Source organism: Ixodes scapularis, unplaced genomic scaffold, assembly GCF_016920785.2.
Source record: "Ixodes scapularis isolate PalLabHiFi unplaced genomic scaffold, ASM1692078v2 PGA_scaffold0__279_contigs__length_252992795, whole genome shotgun sequence".
Lineage (NCBI taxonomy): Eukaryota > Metazoa > Arthropoda > Arachnida > Ixodida > Ixodidae > Ixodes > Ixodes scapularis.
The window spans coordinates 28,614,885-28,637,935 of NW_024609835.1; the positions used below are offsets into that span (position 1 = coordinate 28,614,885).

General features: G+C 43.6%; 1 pseudogene; it reads left to right on the top strand.

Annotated features, from left to right (window-relative positions):
- The first annotated feature begins 8,722 nt into the window (after window positions 1–8,722).
- LOC120844331 lies at window positions 8,723–9,231 on the top strand (annotated as a pseudogene).
- The last annotated feature ends 13,820 nt before the right edge of the window (window positions 9,232–23,051 follow it).

The following is a 23,051-nucleotide window of genomic DNA, read 5'->3' on the forward strand; positions in this document are numbered from 1 at the left end:
GGTGCGGCATATAATAAACACGTCCTTCGGAACCGTTTATGTGTTCAACCTTCTCGGCCATCCCGTTATCTGAGCACAGCCGGATAACCTGGTCATACCTTCGCATAAGGTCTGGGTTTTTGCTTAGCTTCCTTCGTAGACTTTCGAGGAGCTTCCATGCCACATCTCGGTTGCATTCTAGGTGCACGTCAGTTTTCTAAGGGAGGCCAACCTCGTACCTTCCCTTCGTCTTGGTGATGCTTGCTTCAAAGCGCCTCATGTTGTCATTATCTGACTGATCTCGGTCCGCCTCTTCGAGTTCTCCCACATTTTCAAGCTCCCAGAATCTCCTCAAGATTGATGGCTCTTGTTCGACTACAGTAGATATGAGCACTATCACCTGGGAACAGCTGACAGTATCGGAAGTCAACTGTGTGAATCCATGTATTGCCCAGCCAAAGGCGGTTTCCACTGCGGTGAGGCTGTTGCTCAGTCGTTGGATCTTTTATGTTATACATTCCCAGTAATGTTCCGAACCCAGAAGTATCGCTACTCCGCCACAGTCCAGTCCGTTCAGGTCGTCACCCGAAGTAAGCCCGAGTTGTTTCATTTTTCCAATAACGTCCTTCTCAGGGCTAGGGAGTTCTTGCTTGAAAAGGGAATGTGTCTCGAGGGCGTCGATCATGTATTTCTTGCCACTGTGTTGGTTGCGCAGAATCACTTGTACTCTGCGGTACGTTCGTTCCCTATTCTTACCTCCGAACACTCCGACAGTCAAGATCTCGGTCCCGAGCAGTTTGCAACCGAGACTCCTCGATAGTTCTTCCGTGATGAAGGAGCGCTGGCTACCACTGTCAAAGAGAATTCGAGCTCGCTTTTTCCTGTTTCTGCCTTCCACCCACGCAGTAACCGTTTGTAAGAGTACTGTCGGCTTGTTTTTCTCTTTTACATGTAGGCTACCTGGTGTGCTTCGTCTTTCTTTTGCTGTGCGTTCATTCCGTCGGCAGATCATCTTGGAGTATAATCTTGGGTCGCACATGCTGGATGTATGTCTGCCGCGGCACCTGTTGCAGCAGGGTGTACCTCGACACATCTTTGCCATGTGCCCCACTTTCGTGCACCGGAAGCATCGCTGGCCGTTTTGTAGCTTGCGCTTGTTTTCAGCTAGCGTTATCCTCGAGTTGCAATCGGGTGTTCCATGCTTTCTTGGCTTGCAGAAAAAACATTCGAGGCCTTCCACAACACCATGCAGAGCCGTAGCAGTAGAGGTTCGTGGCATGTCGGGATTTGTAGACTTCTTCTCCGCCTCGCGCTTGGGGAGATGAGGTGTAGATTTACCACCAACGTCCTCTGGCCGTTCTTTAGATGCCTTTTCCTGACTCTCCACCTCGATGCGCAGAAACTCGAGGAGAGTCCAAAGTGCTGTCAGATGTGTGCGATCTGCGGTAGGTTCTAAACTTGTCTGTGACGCTGGTACAGATCTACTGGCGGTGGCACTCCCGGCTTCCCCCTGCAGCGTCTTTCGGTGGTACTCGACGGTCATTTCTCTTGGAAGCGCTCGAAGGAGCACTGGGTAAAGCATTGAACAGCAGGATTCTTCGCTCACGCCCAGTGCCTTGAGACACCGGATGCGAGCTTGAAGGCTATCATACAATCGCCGCAGGATTCTGACGTTGCGCTGAGGTGAAACACTTTGTATGTCCATGAGGCTTTCCATGTGATCCTGGATTAACGCTTCTTGATTCCCGAACCGCCGCTGTAGGAGGCCGATGGCGTCCGCGTACCACTCTGCTGTGGGCTGAAGTCCATCAATGGCTGCCGCTCCATCCCCTGTTAGTGCCGCCTTTGTGTAGTTAAACTTGTCGCACGGTGTCAAGTCAGGGTTCCGGTGGATTGCGGCATCAAACTGGTTCCAGAAAGGCAGCCAGTTTTTCAGATGTCCGTTGAACTTGATCAGTTCCAGCTTTGGAAGTCTGACCTTTCTTGATTTTGATGCTGCCAGTCTTTCTCCGTTTTCGACCAACTGACTGGCACTGGCGGAATGCCCCGCTCCCGTCGAGCGCCTGAACTGGCTCTTCAGCTTGGTTAAGTATACGATGATCTTGTCTGCGTACTCGACGACTTGCGCGAATTCCGCATCTCCGTCTTGTTCCGAAACAAGCGGTTCGATGGCGGAGTTGACGTTGTTAAGTTGGCCCTGAGCTAGTGTCAGACGCTCGATGAGCATCTCTAGCTCAGCTACGTTCGGTCCTGGGGCCCTTAGCAACCCTTCCGCGTCGTTCACCAGTCGAGTTACCTGTGACCGGATGGCCTTGCGCTTTTTCTTGAGGACTTCCATTTTACGTGAAGAGTCACTCACGTTCCAGCTTCAAAATATCCGCAGCGATGTCAGTCCCGGGTTTCGGCACCAAAGTTTTGTTGCAGTCGCTGCGGGTCGTCACAGTAATCATTCCATTTTTTACACAACGAGCAACAATTTACTATTTACACCACTGAGAATAATACATCGAAAGCTTGCAAGGCCAAAACGTTCAATCGTTCACGTTCCACGTCGTCGTTCTTCTTTTTCTTTTTCCGTTTTCCTTCGTACCCACGTGCCGGGGGCTCTTAGTAGACTTCTTTCTTTTCTGCTTCTACTCCCTGTTCGTCTAGCGCCAACAGAGGTTTATCCAACGTTAGTTGCAACAGTTACGTCGCCTCTAGAGTAGCGTATTTCCACTATGGACAATAAGGAATGGACTGAAGTCGCAGCACTATCTGTCGTGTTATTCCATGTATCTCGCAGTCTCCAGATATGCACTGAAACTCAAGAAAGTATCTCCTACCAACATATTCCTGAAAATCGCATAAAAGTTTCAAAACAATTTGTTCATTTTCACTTCGTCGTATGTACGTAGATATGCTATTTCCATGAATGCCATTTCGAACGATGACAAAATCACCCACTTTAATCTTTGGTGTTGAACGAAATCTCTTGTCAGAGTTTTTCTTCATCTTTTTTTATATATATCTTGATTAGGGCTTTGGCTTTCCTTTTGTTCCGTCAGCACTAAATCGTCTTTGATGCCAAGTTGTACTTACATTCGCCGGCAAGTAAGGTGCTTCTCCGAAGGCCGCGAAGTAGGGACTGCGGCTGTCATATGGGAGTGGTTATGATGTGAAACCGCTGCCTCTACGGCACACTTCCAGCCGCCACTGAAGTTAGGATACATAAATAAGTACTATTGCACACTTCGTATCAACCTTTCTGCAAGGCCGTTTGCTTCTGGGTGATATATAGTGCGGTGATATGAAGCTCTATTCCTCTTTATCATGGCCATTGTTGAAGGCTTTTTCTCATGAACGCAGGCCCATTGTCGGACACCATAACCTTGGTGTTTCGTTTTAGCACGGCGATGAAGCTGTTTGCGCCTTTTTTTCTTGCTCTTGAAGCGGCGATGCGCGTGCACTTCGATGGCTATCAAGAACGCTTGGGTTCTAGCCACTCCAACACCTGTCTTTTTTAAGTTCGGCGAAATCCAGATGAAGTACTTCAAATAGCATATCAAAGTGTACTGATAAAACCATCTCATTAAATCGATGCTTCTGTATGGCCTTGTTCATTTCACATGTGTGGCATTAAGGAACATACTGGTAGATGTCTGTGTAACAGTTTGTTATATGCCTTTTGAAACACATCATGGCCACCTGAGTTCCAGCTATGACGGTAAAGCCTGAGACGTGAAGTGACTGGGACTTGGAACTTTCCATTACTGAAGGTTAAATCTTCGGTGCCTTCCCCCAGTCGCGTGTAGATTTCTTGTGTGTCTTGCCTCATCTCGCAAATGGATAGACGTGGCAATGCGTCTCCATCTTTATGGTGAACCGCTGGCCGATGAAATGCCTCAAACTCAAAATGCTGGAGTTCGTTAGTCCATCTTGATGTTTTTTCCTTCGGTTCAGTCATGCTGAAGAGGTATGTTAGTGCTTGGTGTTCCGTGAAAAGTTCGAATTTGTTGCCCTCTAGGTACTAACGAAAGTGGCGCACTGTCTTGAGCAGAGTGATAACTTCCTTCTCCGTCGTTTTATAATTCACCTCAGAATTCGAAAATTGCTGAGACTGTGGTTTGGTTGAACTACGTTGGTAAAGAACAGCACCTGTGTCGTAGCGGGATGCACCCATCTTATTTTCAAACGGCAGATCAATGTCAGGCAAAATCAACACTGGAGCAGAAGAAATCGCTTGCACTAGGTACTAGTAGGATTCTTCACACTCGTTGCACCATTTGAAGGGTGCACTTCGTGCCGGGTTAGCCGCATAAGGCATCTAGTATTTTTTGCAAAATCTTGGATGAAAGCTTTGAAATGTCTGGTTAGCCCCAAGAAACAACCTGAGCGAGTGGACGTCAAACGGTTTTAGGAGACGGGAAATCCGAGCGACGGATTATTGCTTTGTTGTTTTAAACTGGTTATCAAAGTTCCGTCCAAGGAATAATACCTTTCTTTGAAAAAAATCTCTCTTTTGTACGTTGATCCTGATATGGGCCTCTTTCAAAGCTTCTAAGACGCATGTCACATGGCGACCGTGATCTTCGGCAGTATTTGAATATACAATTTTATCGTCGATATAGACGCTACAAAACTTTCCCAGAAATCGACTTAGTACTCCGTTCATCATCTTTTAAGAACATGCTTTTTTTTTTTCAGCCGAAGGGAAGTTTGTTGTAATCATATGCATCAAATGGTGTTAAGAATGCACTAAATGTCATGCTCCTCCCTTAAAGTAACTTGTAGGAATCCTTTACACAAGTCAATCCTAGAAACTACGGTGCATCCACCTATTCCCTCGATGATGTTGTCGGTTCTCGGCATTGGGAACGAAAAAGCTTCAGTTTGACAATATACAACTTCCATAAACCCCTGCATGCAACACTGCGCGCGCTGCACTCTGGCAACTAGTTGGCCAGGGGGGAAAGTGGCATGGTTTCGGTTTCGATCTACACGTCCACAAAAGATTATACATAGAGCGTATTTTCTGTTTTCTGGTCCCGAGAGCGTCATTTCTGGACTCTAAACTAACCTAGGTGGCCAGACCTCGAAGCTTTAGCACAGGCCCGAGACGTATAGCTTGTCTTAACGCATGCTTGTTGTATTTTTGTAGTCGAGCCCTTCTGTTAGCGTTTCGAGGTTTGTGAACGAGCCAGTGCTGGTAATCTCGACGCTGCGAAGTGCGGGGATCTTGCTTGTGTACGAGTCTACAAGCTGCAACAACTAATAAGGGTGCATACATCAAGCTGGTACCTTTACATTGATGTCGCTGGTCATGAGGTTTGTTTGTTTTGTGCATCCATAGACGAAATAAAACTTTTTGCAATTACTGTTTTTCTTAATACGCCTGAGTATGCGAGGTAAAACTCTGAGGTGCCATTGAAAAGCTGAAATCGAACACATCTCTTATCTGTACTCACCCGCAACACTGCACGAAGCGAAATCCACACCCACTTGCATTCCACTGATATTCAACATCGCCATCTTGGTTTTAAAAGCGCACAAAAGACGAGGACAGAGTAAGAAACACAAACGACGGACGAGTGCTCGTTTGTGTTTCTTACCCTGTCCTCGTCTTTTGTGCGCTTTTAAAACCAAGATGAATAACTACCAACTAGCCCAACTTTCCACCCTACTGCAATTCAACATCGCGTATGCGCATAAAGTTATTCTGCAATCATAACGGCAAATTCACGCATACAAACCGTTTTAAGAAAGCAAAAGTCGAACACTTGTGTGAAGAATGTCGCACCGTTCGTTGAAAGTGCGCCGGACGGGCGTGTGCCCCTATGCGATGCTCCAAACGAACGAAATTATTCAAAGCGCATTTGACAGTTGCTAATGGCCATAATATTTGTTATGTGTTTGCTTTCTTCTTGACTGAGTGTGCCGAGATAATTTCAAACCCACCGTTCAGACACAGATCTTGGGCGTCAGTAAAAGCTCATCTAAAATGGCTTAGCGAGGATTAAGGGACGCTTGTTAGGGCATCCGTCGTAGCTAGCCGATCTCAGCGTTTGCGAAAACTCAATCTCCTATCAGCATAAAATTTGAGTGGGATATATATGATGCCACGAGGAAGGCATCATAGTAACTTTTGTGCACTGGTGAGGTCGAATATATCGTATTTCCTTAAAAGTTCATCCGTCAACGTTGGGCTCAACTTTGATACCCTTGTGAGGATGTGGCTTGCTTTTCGCCCAATGAAGTAACAAGAAGCGGACGTTTGGCAAACAAAATACGTATAAAGCGCAAGGTGACCATATTTCAGTAGTAGTTCACTGGTACTAAACGGAATTATCAAAATTGAGCTCAAAGATTCACTCGTGGGGTGATGTGACTTAGCCACGTCTTACTACGTTTGCATACGCACGCACAATATCCGGTGTTTCGGGAACCAAGGAAAGTGCCCCGGTCTTCGTTTTGTATCGCTCGGGTATGAGTGTATTGTACATTCGTGAAAAGTCAGATAGTCGAAAACGCGAGCGGCGCATTCGGTCACGGCGTGATGGCATGAAATAAAGCTGCTCAATCGAAACCGAAACTGAGTGGCCAACTAGTTCCCAGGGTGCACTGGGTGGTATTTCGCCGCGATAGGGCGCTTTGATTTTGGAAGAAGTCTACTGATCATGCAATAAACTGTGCATACCCGTAGTGGTCCGTCTTTTTTCTGTATTATATGGTTATCGGAGAAGCAAAAGAAGAGACAGGGTCAATTGATGCCAACATTCAACATGTCTTGCATCTCTTTTTTCAGCCACCGTTAATTGTCTAGTGACATGTTGTAGGGTTTCCACTTCACAATTGTGGCGTCCGGCAACTAGAAGGGTACTTCCGTGCAAGTGGTGGCGGGTGTGTATTTACCAACAAGTATTATCTCTGTGTAGTTGGTGAGTTTATTGTCACATATGACTGGAAGAGAGACGGTTAGATAGTAGGAAATCAAACGTTAAATAGGGGCGAATTTGTGCCCCTGCGAGGTAGCGTCGCAGGCGTCGAAGGTCGGCGATGTAGGACGATCGGGCGCAAGAGCGAAACTGATCCCGGACCGCCACGCGGAGCAACTTTTGTACCCGCGTGGGTTTTTGGAACATTCGATGTACAATTTATAGGCGCGTAAAACACTCGAACCTCGATCACACGACAAGGTTCTCAAACTTACGAGAACGCTAAGTTGAAAGAATAAATAAAAGGAGCTTCCGCTTCCAGGAATCAAACCAGGGGCCTCCGCGTGAACGCCAAGCACAGTAACCACTCGGCCACGCCTGCTTTTTTTTTTTCTTTATTGCCGGGTGTTGTACATCGACACATTGTGTCAGGGCACCTCTTGAAGTAAAAGACGAAAACACGTCAACTGACTCGCTGACGTCACAAATGCTAAAAATCTTTGAGGGAAGCGAGTGTCTCAAGAAGGTGGCCAGCACTCGGGTTGGGGCTGCTGGGCCCTGTACAATTCTTTCATGAAACACATATGCTCAACAAAATACTTGTGCGCAGGACGTACGTCAATGTCCGCGTGGCGCACGACCACACGGCACTTTCATAAGCTGTGAAGGCTCATCAGCTTGATCATGTCCAGGGGAACAGTGCTGTCCCCTTCCACAGGTAAAAAACGAATCCCGTGTGGCGTTAGTGGGAGGCCTTTTTTGAGCGTTCTTTGCAAGACGTCCCAAAACAAAACCGCGTCCCAGCAGTCCAGGAAAACGTAATTGGTTTTTTCTTGCTTTTTGCACCCTGAACAATTATCCAACCACGCTACGGGCAAGCCCTTTTCAGCTAGCGAAGCTTTAACAGGCAGCGTTTGAGTATGCAATTAAAAAAAAGAAAAGAAAGGTTCTGGCGCATGTAGGCACCGTCATTCTTTTGACTCGCTTGAGAACATCCTGCCCTGTGCCTTCGCAGTACAACGTACGGTACAACGAAATCTGAAAAATTGAATCGATCAAGTCACGAGACAACCTTTTACGCGAAACACCAGACAAGTACTCGCGCGAAAACTGCGTGGCTAAAAAGCGATAGGCTTCAATGACTTCTTCCAAATACCCAGGAACACAAGCACTGACGTCGTCGCTGGACGAAATGATGAATTCAGGTAGGGCACTGCGTAGCCTCACTTGAATAACCGCGCGCAAAAATGGACCTTTCTGGTCTCGTAGAAACATAAATCTGTTGATAAGCTGTCTGACAAGCAAATGAGAATGGCCTAGACCCCCAACCACAACGCGACGAAAAAGGTTTGTTCTGCTCGTTCGCTCCCAAAGCGTGCTCCAAATAAAACAGCAAATAAAACAACTCGGCGTATACTTAGAATATTTACACGCGAGCAATGCAAGACTTGCAAAACATGCCCCACTTTCGCAGCAAAAAATTCTTCATTGCAAACATTGCTAAGTAGACGTAGAATGCTTTGGAAAAGCAAGAACACCGAAAGAAACAACGGTTCCCAAGTTAAACTTTTCGGCAACAAAATTCAAGTCCATAACGACTTTTTCGTATGAGATGATGATACCGCCAGCCGAACAAAGCTGAGAGATAGGGTGCGAAGCCTAAATCAGTGGCAATCGCTGGATGCAGAAACAAAACAGCTCAGGGTTATCAATATGAACGCTAGAAGTCTCGTCAATAAAGTTAGCGAGTTAGAACACATACTAATGGTAAATAATCCGTACATTGTCGTTGTGCTAGAAACGTGGTTTCAAGTAACGCAGACATAAAAGGCGATGAAATGCTACCACCTGCGTACAAAATGGTACGAAACGACCACCCAACGCGAGGGGGAGGTGGTGTTGTAACTATTATACAATCAATCATGTGCCTTTTGATGGATGATCTTCCAGATACAGAAAGTGTATGGTGCAAAATTACTTTCTGTGACAAAAGTGTGTAATAGTCTACATACGTCTACAGACCTCCCGATTCCCCACTGTTCACGGTGGAATAAATATACGAATTTGCAATTGCTGACTTCATTAACGAAGATAACTTAATTCTTGCTGATGATTTCAATCTGCCCAAAATAGATTGGAGCAATCTTGAGGTTTGTAACGTAAATGTCAATTCATCTTAATTGCTTCTTGGTATGATGTTTACCCTGAACCTAACACAAGTTGTAAATGAGGCTACCCGAGCAGTAAAAGCTGCAAGCTCCGTGCTGGATTTAATACTTGTCGGTACAAACTTGAGACACAATTTTGTGTCTTTTCACGAGGGCACCTGAGACCATAAATTAGTCTTGATGACTTGCCAGGTGATACCATCATTTGCGGCCTCGAAGCGTCCGGTAGTTTATGTGCATAACTTCGATAACGCGGATGACGTCGATATCTTGGACTATCTAGAATCGTCGTTATCTGGATTCGATGACGCAAAGGACGTAGGTGACCTGAGGTGCCGTTACTAATAAATTATTAACCACTGGTAAGAACGATTTGTCCCTAAAATAGGAAAAAAAAAAGCGTTTATAGGCAACGTGTGAGGATTACAAGGGACATTTTTCAGTTACAGCGTAGAATAATAAAAAAAAAAAAAGGCGAAAGCAAAAATGTACAAACCAAGGTCTTTCCGATGAATTGAAATTGAAATTGAAGGATCTAGAGAACATTATTTTACTTCAGTCTAACCACGGTTTCTGAGGACGGCATCGCCGCAATTTTGGCGGTACCTTGCAGCTTCCAAGGAAAAACTAGATTATTTTACGGAAAGTGGCAAAAACATTTTAGACCCGAGCGTTACAGAAAGACGGTTCAACGAATATCTTGGCTCTGTATTTGTTCAAGCGAATGTCACCGCGGATTTGAGCACTGGAGGTACCGAATCGCTTCGATTTATGCCAGACGTCAGTATCACCGAACAAGGAGTATTTGCACTTTTCCGAAATATTGACTCAAAAAATAACAACTCAAGTAGGGAATCCACACAAGTATACGTCCCCACAGCCCACCAAAACAATAACACTTAGAGACACAATCCCAGCAAACAAACCACTCACACAGCGCTGACTCACGACTCAATTTATATTTGCACTTCTTTTTCTTCTACGCCTTTTCGATACATTCGTGAATATTGATTGTTTCCCTAAGTGTGAGTGTTTTCGTGGGCTGTGGGGACGTATGTTTGTGTGGATTCCCTACTTGCGCTGTTATTCATTGAGTCATAGATAACCAACTCGCCCAAGCCGCCGTCTTGTCCTAGATATTGATTCCAAAAAGTCACCTGGACCGGACAATACTCCTAATTAATTTTTTTTAAACGATATAAAGAGTGATTTCCAAATACTTGACAATTATATTTCAAGCCTCTTCAGAACAACATAGCGTTCCCACGAAATGGTTGTGGGCCACGGTTTTTTCAATTCACAGATCGGGAGATAAGCATAATGTGACAAACTACAGACCTATTGTATTACCATGCACTTCTTGTAAGCATTCTGAGCACATCATTTCCAGAAGTCTTTACGACTATTTTGAGAGTTGGATATTTTTTTTTAATGAAAACCGAGAAGGATTTCGACGAGGGTTGTTTACAGTAACGCAGTTGCTTGAAAAAACGTTTCATGATTTTTCCGTGCTCGTCAAACGAAAGAGGACAAATAAACTCGATTTGTCTAGTTTTATCAACAGCATTCGATCGGGTATCCCATGAAGGACTTATCAGAAAACTAAATAGTTACAGAGTTAATGCTCACGTCGGTCAGTGAATTAGCGCATACTTTAAAAATGGAAGACAGTTTGTAGTTATTGATGGTGTTGCGTCGTTTGTCACTAGGGTGCCGTCGGCAGTCCTCCAAAGGCTAGTGATATTTTTATGCTACGTCAAGGATTTGGCGTAAACAGTGAGTCTCAATATTATACTTAGGTTATTCGCAGACGACTGCCTGCTCTACTCTAAAGTACATAGCCCTGTAGACCAGGAAATCTTAAACTTGTCGCTCGTCTCAGTGTATAATTGATGTCAAAAGCGGGGAATGAAGCTGAAGCCAAAAAATACTGCATTTCTCAGAATAGCAAGTAAAAAGAACACTCTTACTTACAGTTATGAACTAAGAGATGTGTCTTTAACAGTAGCTGATCACTTAAAATACTTAGGGGTAATGATAGCCTCAGATTTAAGATGGAGACTGCACGTAGTATGTTTGTATCGTAAGGCTATGAAAAAGTTATGGTTCTTGAATCGCAACCTTAGGCACGCTCCGTATAATGTAAAATTATCCGCATACACAACCCTAGTCAGGCAAACAAACCCTGGAATAAGCTTGTGCTGTGTGGGATCCGTATAGGAGGAACCAGATTGATAAGTTAGAAAAATACAAAGAATGGCAGCCCAATTTATCCTTTCGAGGTATGGTCGAACTAACTCGGTGGCTTCAAGGCTCAAAGAGCTACACCTCCCTCAATTGTCAAGTAGCAGAAAATTTTTCAGACTTAAAGTTCTTTTTAAGCTCTCTCGAAACGAGCTGAACATTGACACCTCCCATTACTTGCTACCACGCTCGGCTCGGCCCTTTTGGGATGTGCACAAAAAGGTCTTTGATATACAACGGGTAAACAACGACATCTTCAAGTATTCGTTTTTTGTTAGAACTGTTAAGCAATGAAACAATATACAGTGATGTCTCGTTAATATGGACACCTCCGTTCCCGTAAAATATCGGTCATAATGTAAGTTGCCCATTATAACAAGACGAAATGCATGCATTTTCCCAGTTTGTCCCGAAATCGGTGTCCATGTGGCGGGGTATTCATATTAACGGGGTCCATATTAACGAGAAATCAGTGTACCAGAGGATACCGTAAATATATATAATATTTTTGCCTTCGAGAAAAACGCTAGAGGAGCGAACCTGTTTGGTGCTTTGAGTGTGTCCTGTATAGTTATATTTCCAACATTTTCAGAAAGCACGTCCAAACTTTTGTGCTTGTATCCGCGTGGTTGTACTCTACATATATATACATATATACATTGTGGAATATATTGGTGTGTCATTTTCTTTCCACTCCTGTAATCGCCCTGGAAAAAGGGGGAACATTATTAATAAATAAAAAAAAAAACGTCCCTTTACCTTGCGGCTTACAATACGAGATGATCAGCTTACATTGGACGTTGAGGGTAATCCACATAATAGAATCCTCTCGACTGCGCCAAAACGTAATGATCTTCAATAACTATACAGAATCTTTTACGATATATGTGGCTTTACCGAACCGTTCATCTAATTCCATCACATCGTTGTTCTCTGCTTCCCTGTCCCCCGCCCCTTCCTCTTCTTCAGAAAAGTCAGTTGTCCCAAAGCTTGATTATGTAATTACTGCATCGAAACCATTCGTCTAACGACAATTGAGCGCGGCTCATGGGTTTGACACGAGATACGCGTGAACACTCGAATTGGGCTCGTAACAACCAATGCCTCGGCGGACACTCGGGTAGTGGCTCGTATCCAACCACTCCGGTGATGAGAATAACCGAACACTAACAATGCCTGGAGCTCAGCACGTGTTTTCTACTTTGCCAACCCCAGCGCGGGGCTATGATTAACGTTGGCGACATACCACAGGCACCAGACCACGTGCAGCTTCTTCTGGCTCCCAGTTGAGGGGATGAACGATGCCCCTATTTCTCGATTTTGTTTTTCAACTGCCATCGGCAAAAAAAAAAAGAGGAATTAATTCAATGGTATTAAGTTATTACCGTTAGGGAATGACACTAAGTAGCATTTAGCGAAAAAAGAAAAATCGTTTCATGACCCTTTCAAGGTCAAGTAAAAGGCGACGTAAATGATAGTCAAGAACGAAATTCTGTGCATTAAAAATACATAATTTCACAGTTCAAATTAAAGGAAAAGGAGAAGTTTAATAAACAGGCCATTCAAGGATACGATAAACAGTTTAAAAAAAATCAACCATGAGTCAAAATAAACCCATAAAAGCAACGTGATCAAAACCGATAATGTATGTAGATTTCGTTACGGGGTGTCTTGTTGATCTAGTCAAGAAGTGGATAAGGACACCGTAGCGGTGTCCTTATCCACTTCTTTACCTTGTTTGTTTTGTCAAATTCAGCTGTCCTCAATAATAACTAATACACTCTAAATATGTATGTAAGTCTACTTTCACGCACAACACTCGGAGAGCCAATCAGCACAACTTACGGAGGTTGCTCAGCGAATGACGATGCCGAAACATATGTTTAGACCAAAAAACGCAGTCTGAGTTGTGACATTAAGCAATGCAAAACGTCGCGCTTGGATTGCTTAATGTCACAACTCAGTCTGCGTTTTTTGGTCTAAACAGATGTTTCGGCACCGTCATTCGCTGAGCTGCCTCCGTAAGTTGCGGTGATTGGCTCTCCGAGTGGTGTGCGTGAAAGTAGACGCACAGACTTTTTTTAGAGTGTATGTAGGCTCGCGCAGTTTTTAAATGAACGGTATTATGAGCACCCGAAATAAATAAACAATACTGCTACGCTAGGCAGCAAGACGCTAAAAAATCTCTTTTTAAACACAATGTAATAATGCCTTCTCAATACGGTTTTCGTAAACACCGCTCAACTGTATCGACAGTCCTTGCACAAAAAGAATTGACACTGAACAACTTTGAAGCAAAAAGGTTGGTACTTGGAATTTTCATCGACTTCACAAAAACTTTTGATTTTTTAAACCACGATATCTTACTAAAACTGCTCGACCTGTATTGCATTTGAGGCCAGGTTCTGTCATGATTTCGGTCATGCCTGCAGTATCAACATCAATATGTTTATATAAACGTATTTTCTTCTCATGTGAAGCCTATCCTCTCGGTTCTCCCGCAAGGCAATATAATTTGGCCTTCTCCTTTTTTATATGCACAGTGCTCATCAAACGTATATGGAACCCTTGTGAAATATTGGATGCAGAAAAACGATAAAATATGAGAGAACTGCCCATATTTATGTGAACTGAAGGTATGCTACGGACATAGTGACACACAAAGAGAAATAGCTTAGGGCTAGCGCCAGCTATGCACGCAAGCTTGAAAACAAAAACAAAAAAACTAGAACAACCCAAGAGTAGGCTTAGCATGTGTTTCAGATGAGTTTGCTGAGTACTATACATTATAATGGCACCGTTCAACTCGATCGATACGCCAAAGTCACTATATATTTATGCAGATGACTCAATTTGTTTCCTACATGATAATTGTTACGATAATATAATGACGGTAAACGATACCTTAACTAGACTAAAAGAATTGGTGAATAAAAATTCATCGAAATTTATTATCGTAAAAACAAGGACAGTAATTTTCCGCCCCCCCCCCCCCCCCCAAAAAAAAAAAGAAGTATATTTTGAAAGATTATGATTACACGGCTACAGCGCTATTCAAATTGTTGGTCCGTTTAAAACACCTGGAGTCATTTTCTCTGAACATATGACGTGTGGACACCAAATAGATTCAGTTAGTGCATAGTTAGCACGGGCCATCGGAATTATTCGTCGTACTACTTTTAAAGTAAAACTACTGCTCTTCAACTCTTTATTTTACTCGCATGAAAGTTACGGTCTTCTTGTGCGTTTTATACACCTAAAAATGTACCTGTCGGAAAAAAAAGTACGTAATATTTGTAACACTTTCTATGATTCTCGCGCTTCACCTTTATTTGTAAAACACTCAATAATGAAAATGTTTAACTTGTATGACTTTAGGCTTACTCAAAGTTTTATAACTAAACTAAAAAAAGGCGTTAGAGACTTAACATCACTCGCTTCCCTAACAAGAAACACACAAGCGTATTAAATTCGTTGCAAAGAGTACTGGCGCCCTAATCTGGACACTTGGCGAAAAGGTCGGTGAGAAATCTGTCGGCCGTGATTGGCCGACGCCGCGCTTGACCTTGGCGCCGGCCAATCATAGACGCCGGGTTTCTCGCCGTCTTTCTCGCCAAGTGTCCAGATTAGGGCCCCTGGAAGGTGGAAAGATGAAGATGTACACTCTAAAAAAAGTCTGTGCGTCTACTTTCACGCACAACACTCGCATAGCCAATCACCGCACCTTACCAAGGCAGCTTAGCGAATTATGATGCCGAAACATATGTTTAGACCGAAACACGCAGTTTGAGTTGTGACATTAAGCAATGCAAGCGTGACGTTTTGCAACTCAGACTGCCTTTGTTTGGCCTAAACATATGTCTCGGCATTGTCATTCGTTCAGCTGCCTCGGTAAGGTGCGGTGATTGGCTCTCCAAGTGTTGTGCGTGAAAGTAGACGCACATACTTTTTTCGGCGTAGCTACGAAACACAAATCATAAGATATCTATCGAAGTTGCTCAACAGTCACGCCAACAACAGATCGACTTGAACACCACTTCAACTGGCGAGTTACGCTCAATTTATGTAAAACTGAAACATGTTATCTTATATTTATTTTATCTACAGTTGTCTTTTTATCTCCTCATTTAGAAGCTTATTGTATCCTGCGATTTATTGGCGCTTGTTCTTGTGTATGTGCTCTCTCCACTAACCTTTATGCCTTTTTCGCCTTTGTAAACTTTCACTCTTAGACTTAACTGTTCCATGTACTTATCTTATTGTTGCGTTTTGTTCATTTATATCTTGTATTGCTCAATTGGCGCTTTATGTTTATTTTTAAATCTTATATTTACTTTGGTTTTTGTTGGGCTTCTTTCCCCGCCTGACTCGCAAATACAATCAATGTCTGCGTTTTAATTCGATTTTTTTTTTGTTGTTATGTGTACATTTCATTTTCGAATTTTATTGTATGTGACGACAGCACTCGCTCTTGCCTTCATGAATTTTTGACGCTCATGTTTTCTTGTTTTACAGTTGGTTTTTTCAACCTTTTTTAAGTTGTGTAACTTAAAAACGTAACTCGTTTGTGTAACTAGCGCTTTTTTTATATGTTCATAAATTTTTTATGCCTTAATTAAAGCGTACTTGTACGTAATGTACATGTGTGTTCCTTCTCGTGTGTATTTAGGAAAAGCGGCTTTCAGCAAATGTTTTCTCGTGAGTTTTGTCTCCGCTGTCTGCCAACGTAAAGGGGCCGAGAACTCGTCAAACTGCAACTTAGCAGAAGCGAAAGTTTTTTTTTGTTTTTTTTTTTACAAATTCTTACCATCCGTTACGCAAGATTGCACACGAGTCTTTTTTGTGTCGTTATTCAATTTATCGGCACGAAAGGTCCTTACGTTCGATATATTGAAGCCCTCGTTGTTCGATACCAAGCACCTCCAAGTGAGGAGGGCGACTCGCACTTCGCAAAATCACTTCCGATGAGCAGGTGCGCTCTCTTACGGTGCGCACTTACGCTGAGTGTTCACGAACCTAACGCCAATCGGGTAGCGTGCGAGAACCCCGAATGCCACGCAATGGCGTGGACCCAACACGCACTTTGAATCGCATCCGCTGTCTCCGGATTTTTCCTCGAAAGGCGGCGAAAATCACTCGTCGCACGCTTCGTAGGCTGATCATTATGCGCCGAAGTAGAGCGAAGTTCACGCCGATTCGCCCCTTTCTTGATTGTGGGGGTCCGAGACGCGAGTGTTTCGATTTTTGTGCAGCGCAATAAGGTTCATGTTCTAGTAGATTCAAGCGTCGATGTTGCCGCCGTGCTGTCGCAGTTGGCCCGCGACAAACATGGCACCACGTCTGGTCCTTTGGATGCTGCTCACACAATCCGGTCAGTTCACAAAAGGGTCCCTCGTTCATTTTAATTTTACATGATCACGAGCCTATTGGTTTGATATGCGATCAGACGTATGATAACCCAGACTTCAGTTCGAAGTAAAAAATATAAGATTTGATTTTCAATAGTGGTAAAATTATTCCCGTCACAAAAGCACGAGTATACGTATGCATAATTTAATTTGGCGAAATATTTTGCGGGTCGTGAGTTTTTTTCTGGGAGAGTTTTGCTCTCAACGGGGGTGTTTGATTCGACGTCGTTTAACAAATCTGCTGGTCTGTCCCTACTTTTTCCCGCATTTAAATGCGCGAACACTATGTTCTCGTATTTTTGGTCCGATGCCCAATTTTTGGACGGATACTATTGAGACCTAAAAGAAAAAGGTCTGTACTGTGCAACAAAGCACGGTGAAATGGCATGCTCATTGTCATTACGCAAATCTCTTTTTTTCTTTTAATACTGGACACCTTTTTAACCGCGTCATTCGCAAAGATCTCTTCGTATATTGCTGACAGTGTTGGTGGTAACGGGTTCTACAAGTAACGGCGTTGCCGGTAGCGCGTTATTTTTTGTCCTTAACGTAGTAACGTGCTCCTTACACTTTCAGAACAGTAACGAGTAACGTACTTACGTTGTTTATTTTCAGTAACAGGTAACGTAGTTTCGTTACTCGTTGCCTCTTCTTCCCAAAAGCCTTAAAAAAAGTACAATTAATTTTTTTTGTGTGTTTTTCTTGCTTTGTTTTCCCCTAAGTCCCAACGCAGGCGACACTATTCACGACGCCAGCGAACTGTAGGGGGCGCGCTGGTCAGGTAAAATGGTGGACGAAAGCACGTCGTTTTCGTCGTTCAGCATGCGGACCACCATACGTTTCTTGCACTGCAGCGTAAAAGCGGTGTGACATATGAAAGCAAAGCGAGTTTTCGAAGGTAAAAACCTTCTTCTATTTATTGCTTAGGAATGACGAAAGCATAAAAAATAATTACTGGAAACTGTGTTTGTTTCTATTCTGCCTACGAGAACCAAGCAGCGATAGCAGACGACAAAGTCGAAACGACCTCCTCTCATGAACTTCTCCGCGTTGCCGCTACGCGGAGTCGATTTCGCTGGAGTCGCCAATAGAGCTGATGGGACCAATCAGAAATTGTCAAAAGGGCACCATCATGGTGTTCGTTTTATGTTTCTGTATCTCTTCTCTCATCGCTGGACCAATCATAAACAAAACAAAAGCCCAGTGATGCGCGTTTTCACGCTGCTTGAATTGTCGCATTAGCTCGTAGCGTCGGCTGCGTCTGGTCTTCAACTGAAACAAAGTATCGACGCCAATTCATTAATTAGTGCACTCATTCCATATACCTTCAAAACGCTGCCTGTCTTTTTCCAACAAAAAAATCCCCCTTCAAAAAACAAAATAAATAAATAAAACGCTTACGCTTTTTGTCTAAATGTCAAAAAAAGCTATCGTGAGAAAAAAAAACTCTGTTACCATCAATATATACATAACAAAATACGTTACTTTCTTTTCAGTCACGGTAACACTAACGCGTTTCTTTTCTTTTGAGGTAACGTGGGTCGGTAACGCGTTCCTTTATTTTCCAAACAACGAGTAACGTATTTCGTTACTTTTTTTTTTTTGTGACGTCTCCAACACTGATATTGCAGCAATTTCTCTTCCCCAGTGTTTTTCGTCAAAGTAGACTCTCAAGATTTATTAGAGTGTAGCGCGCGAAGTCAAAATCGAAGACTCCAATTGACCCAAAGCTTGCGTTAAACCAGAGTTTTAGGCGCTACCGGAGAAGGTAACGAAATACGTTACTGGTTACTTGCAAATGGAAAGAACGCGTTACCGTCCTACGTTACCTCAAAAAGAAAGAACCGTGTTACCGTTACCGATAAAAGTAACGCAGGTTACTTTTACGTTACATTTTTTTTAAATGTGAATAAACACGTTTTGCTGTTTTGACGTTACAGGTATGCATAGGCGCCATATTTCAAGAAATTAATATTATGTTCATAAAAACTGAACATAATTATATTTTATTTTTACGGTTCCACCTAGATACTCACGAAAAAAAAAAAACGCCAGGACAAACGCAATATACTCAGAAATGCATGTAACTTGGTGCCTGGAAAGGTGACAAAAAGTTCAAGTGTAATTATTTTAAGTTTTTTGGAAGAATATGTAACGAGTAACGTAACTACATTACCCGTTACCGTTTTGAAGATGTAACGAGTACGTTACTCCGTTACTGAACAAAGAAACGTGTTATTAGTAAGGCCATTACTTGTAACGCGTTATCACCTACACTCCGTTAAACCTAGCTCCAAAAACCCTTCAGTACCAACTAAAAACAAACGCCCGAAACGCCTATCGGTGACAGTAACGAAGTAGATCTCAGAATAAACGACTTTCAACGAAAGCTACTTGTCCTGTGAGAAAACCTGTTTTTGTGGTATCTGAACCTCCGGGTGACAACCAGGTGCGACCCAGTGTATTAATAATTGTAACTAAGTCTGTTGAGCGTCGTCATACGCCCATACGCCTCCTTACCAAGGTGAACACTGGAGAGGAGGTGAGCGAAGAGGAGGAAAGCTCCAGTCATGATGAGCAGAAAGCGTTATGGGAGAGGATTGCCCTGTTGTTCTTAACCTGCACCGGGCTTAGAGCCCGTAGTTAAACAGTCGACCGCGCAAAATAGTGTTATCACAATTCAGGCATCTTTTATTGAGTAACTTACATACTTACTGAACAACATATTTAATACCGTGCCTCTTGTTCACTCTTAAAGGTATGTATACTGGTCCGGAATGCACTCGGCCAGTGATCACCAATTGGTTTGCTTTCTATCAATTCAACCAATGAGATGGGTAATCGGTATCAAGCATAATAATCAGATGCCCTTTTTGGCCAGGAGGGGCTGACGCCTTTTGCCATTGACACCGCGTGCTCATTGGAGCTTTTTACTGTTCATCTTTTAGAGCGCAGCTCTTAGGCGCCCGTTTCCGGCTTGAGCGGCGTCGGCGTCGCCGTCGCCGTCGCCGTCACCGTCGCCGTCGCGTCGGCGTAACCGCGAGGTCACGTGGCCCCCCAAGGTAACCCCAAGGTCACGTGACCTCCAAGTTCACGTGACCCCCAGAGGTCACGTGACCCCCCAAAGTCACGTGACCCCCGAGGTCACGTGACCCCCTCCCCCCTGAAGTCACGTGAAACCCCCCAGAGGTCACATGACTCCCGGAGCATATTCAAGAATGAGGACAGGAGGAGGAGAAGGAGGAGGAGTACCCTTTCCTCCTCCTTCTCCCTCAGTACCCTTCCCTCCTCCTCCTCAAGAGCTGCGCTCCAATTCGGCGTTACAGGGAGTTGTAAACGGCTTTCACTTTTTAATCGGCTAAACTGACGAAAATGTACCAATGATTAGTTTGTCGTGTAAACCGTGGGGGCAGAGTACGTGCAGGCCCTTACAAGAGTGTGTCGCAAGAATCCTTTTCCGCATAATTCCTCACGGCAAACACCTTGCTTATGCAGTTGGATGGAGCGTCCGAATAGCCTACTACAAAACAGCGGACGGCACGACAGGCAAAGACCAACCCAACGCAACGAAGCCGATGCACTACGCTAACCTTACGGAGGCGCTGCGAGATTTCTGCTACGGTCACGACGTCACCCTCGTCCCTGGGGTGTCGACCCCACACGAGAAGTTTGGTACAGTGAACAGGGTTCTTCACCACTACGTTTTTTACACACAGTGATATCAGTTAAGGGGTGCGCTTAGAACCGTTTCGGACGCCTAAATATAGGGTGGACCAAGTCACCAGGCCCGATCTAAAATGGACCGTAAAAATCGACGCCTGCACTTAGCAATATAAACTTTTCGTCAAAGGTGTATTTCACGCGGTTCTTTCTTGTAAAATGACAAAGCGTAGTTCTCTTTCTGTAAAAAATAAGGCCGAGTAACTAGCCAGGGTCTACGGCTGGCGGCGACCCAGACGACCAAGTTTACTAGCGGGGTGTGTTTGGCATTAGTATTGATAGATGGCGTCTGGAGCAGCGTCCGAAGGTGCAGCCGACCAGCGAAAGAAAGCAGAGGACACGCAGACGAAATCCGTTGGCAGCAAAAGCGCTGCCGTTATGCAGACGCGTTTTTTTACTCTAAGTTTTGCTGTTATTGTCCGCATTTGTTGTGTAACCGAAGGTACATTTCAAAAAGATTATGTTCAGTTTAATACACCAATACACCACGGTGGTCGGGAGCCGTCGCAATAAGGAGGTGGCGCCATCTATCAAACGCCAAACGCATCCGGCTACTGAACCCCTGTCGTCTGCGTCGCTGCTCGCCGTAGACCCTGGCAAGTTTCTTGGCCTTATTCTTTACAGAAAGAGAACCACGCTTTGTAATTTTACAAGAAAAAAACGACCTGTCAAATACACCTTTGACGAAAAGATTAGACACCTACGTGCAGGCGTCGATTTTTACGGTCCATTTTAGATCGAGCCTGGTGACTTGGATCACCCTATATATTACGGTGTTTATCACCTTCTTCGGAAAAGAATCAGGTCACTGGGCTTATCACACTCACTTCAATTGGTTGTCTGCACTCGCAAAGGTTTCGAAGTTTAAGCGCATTGCGATGCACTCGGAACACCAACCATTTAATTGTCATTTTTTTATCAATCAGCGAGTATGAAAAGCTCCGGGCAACATGCTCTAATGATTACAGAGCTTTTTCTTGTTGTTTTTGTGGCAAACGCAAGGGTATGCCGCTTTACAACTGAGGTTGAATGACAATAAAAGTGCCATAATCAACGGTTTATATTCAATGATCTGAGTGTGCTGTTTACAAAGACCTGTCGTTGGAGAGATGGCTTTCACGTCGGGTAGGCCAGAAAATCGAGTGCCTACGTTCACTATAGCTTAGTTTTGACGTTTGTCACTTTGCGATTTGTCCCTTGTTCTTTATGCCGAATTACGTTGCGTTTTTTACGCTGTCATTCGGCATCAAGGCAATACAAATGGGACATGGTCTACTGTTCTTAAATTGTGAAGGAAAATAGACAAGTCGCTGTAAATAATAATCAATAAATATTCTGGATCTTCGGACGGTCTCTGTATCTTTAGATTCTTCACTTTTACACAACTGGGCCGTGCATAAATGCTTTACTTGGCGCATCAAATCCACTCAAATAGTGCACTATAGTCACTTGCAGTTTATGAAATGCAGGGCATGCTAAGTCTCAGGAATATTGTTATCGCTTAGTGCCAAGTAACTTGTGGAATGGTTTTATGAAAAAAGACGGAGAACCAATCACGAAACAAGAAAAAATAGGCCACGCCCGGTGTTTCTTAGGTTGTCGGAAACTTTGTGGAGCGCAAGTTCGTCTGCTTCTTGCGATGATGTTGGAACGCCAAGCTCTTATTGGCTGATTTAAAAAAAAAATAATGAGTAAACATCAAGACATTCGGTATCAAGGTCTACCCACAATCATTTCAATCAAAGCCAATCAGTTCTCGGCGTCGTTCTTAGAAATTTTTCTAAGCGTCATACTTAGAAGTTTAGAAACTGTTAGTCGTTCTTTCTTACCCCGGTTACTGACACAGAGGTGAAATCTACATTGCATTAATTAAATAGCAGTAAATGTTGTTACCCTGATGATATACAGATAAAGCCTGTTAAACGCGTCATTGATCTTATCTACGCTTGACTGACACATATCTTTAATATTTGCTTTCAAACCGGCATATTTCCAAAACGAATGCAGTTCGCAAAGTATCAGCCATTTATAAAAAGGGCGAAAGAAACGATCTTGGTAATTATGGACCAATTACAATTTTGCCAGTGTTCTCTAAAAGTCTAGAAAAAATGCTGCTCCTTCGAATGCTACTATTTGCAGATAGTCATAACTTAATCACCGCATCTCAGATCGGTTTCCGCAGACAATGATCTACTGACCTCGCGCTTTTCACTCAAAAAGAACACATTCTTAAAAGTTTTGAAAATAAGAAACTAATTCTCGGCTTATTCATTGACTTCACGAAAGCCTTTGATTTTCTCGATCACAACCTTCTAATTAAAAAACTCGAAATGTCTGGTTATCGGGGTTAGGTTTCGCTTTCTATTCGTTCATACTTGTCTTTTCGTCAGCAGTATGTCGACATCACTGGTGAATTGTCCGATGTAAAGCCAATGAAATCAGGCGTTCCTCAAGGAAGCATTTTGGGTCCTTTTCTATTTATTTTTATATAAATGATATTGTAATTATAAGCAATTCAACGATATGTATTACCTACGCATACGACACGAGCATGGTGTTTAAGCCTCAGAGAACTTATTGAAAACGCAAGCGTCACGCTAGAAAAGCTTATCATATGG